Genomic DNA, 1,388 nt, shown 5'->3' with positions numbered 1-1,388 from the left:
TTGAGGACTACCCAACTGGTCGTAAGTCGAGGACTTTCTCTGCCCGGGAGCGCCGCACATGCGTGGTGCCGCCCCCTGCGCCAGCCGAGCCGTAGCTGGCAAGCGGCAGAGACAGAGCAGGCCGACCACCGGCTGGGCCACCAGCTGGCCCACCCCAAGGGAGGTAAGGCACCAGCCAGGCCCCACGCATGCCAACAACCCTCCCTGCGCCCGCCGGCCTCCCACCTCCCACCCCTGGCCTTACATTTTTAGTAGTTGCTCAGCAGGGAGGGGTAGAAACTTCCAGACAGCTCACCTTCGCTGCAGACAACTTGCAGCACCGTTTGCAGAATGGGACTTTTGGTGGGCTCAGCAGGGCAGAGACAGCCTGGACAATTCCTATTGGCTTTTGAAAGCCAATAGAATTAGACTCTATTCAAGAGAGTCTATTCTATTGGCTTTCAAAAGCCAATAGAATAAAAGGGAGTAGCACAGCTAAGGAAAAGGGGGGAAAAAATGGCAGACTGCGTTGTTTGGCGACCCCCGTGAAATGGTCATTCGACCCCAAATGGGGTCCCGACCCACAGGTTGAGAACCGCTGGTTTAGACAGATCGATTTGGCTTACTTAGAGGCATATCTGTAGCTCTGGTTCTCTGGAGAAAAGGAAGAAGAGGAACTGGGGGATGTATTGGAGGTATTTCAAAAATGGTTTTTTACTAACAAAGAGGGCGTTTCTAGGACTCACAGGCCCAAAGGTTCAAGCTCTGCAAATTTGACCATCACGGTGATTAAGTGACTCACTGCAGTTGTTAAATGAATCACATGGTTGTTAAGTGAATCCAGCTTCTCCCCCTCCCCCGACTGCCTGTCCGAAGCCCCCTGGGAAGGCCGTAAATGGCAATCGCACAACCCCGGGACAGCAGCCATGTTTACCACATGCCAGTTGTCAAATGCTTGAATTTTGATTTAGCTAGCAGGGCAAGGCCTCATAATTAATTTTAAAGCAATAGAAAATACTTGTAGCTCAGGTTTTAGATTTTGGCAGTGGTTTGGTGTCCAAGCTTGCTTCAATATAGTTTCTGAGTGTTTCGTTAGCAAACTAGGTAACATCATCATCAGAATTTAATTGTATTGTCCTCCTTAGCTTGTAAATGTCTTATGTGCCAGTGTGGTCAGTGGGTCGTGGGATTGGTTATTCCAGGGGTAGACAACCTTGGCTCTTTTATAACTCGTGGACTTCAACTCCCAGAATTCCTGAGCCAGCCATGCTGAGGGGAAAGGGAGAGGTTTCCATACTTGAGCCATGCTGGCTCAGGGATTCTGGGAGTTGAAATCCACGAGTCATAAAAGAGCCAAAGTTGCCTACCCCTGGGTTATTCCTTTGGAGCTATGTTTAAGTTCTGAGCAG

This window comes from Crotalus tigris, unplaced genomic scaffold, assembly GCF_016545835.1.
Source record: "Crotalus tigris isolate CLP2741 ecotype Arizona unplaced genomic scaffold, ASM1654583v1 scf7180000023903.560294, whole genome shotgun sequence".
NCBI classification, from domain to species: domain Eukaryota; kingdom Metazoa; phylum Chordata; class Lepidosauria; order Squamata; family Viperidae; genus Crotalus; species Crotalus tigris.
The sequence above is the reverse complement of the archived record's forward strand: the minus strand, read 5'-3'. Positions refer to the sequence as shown.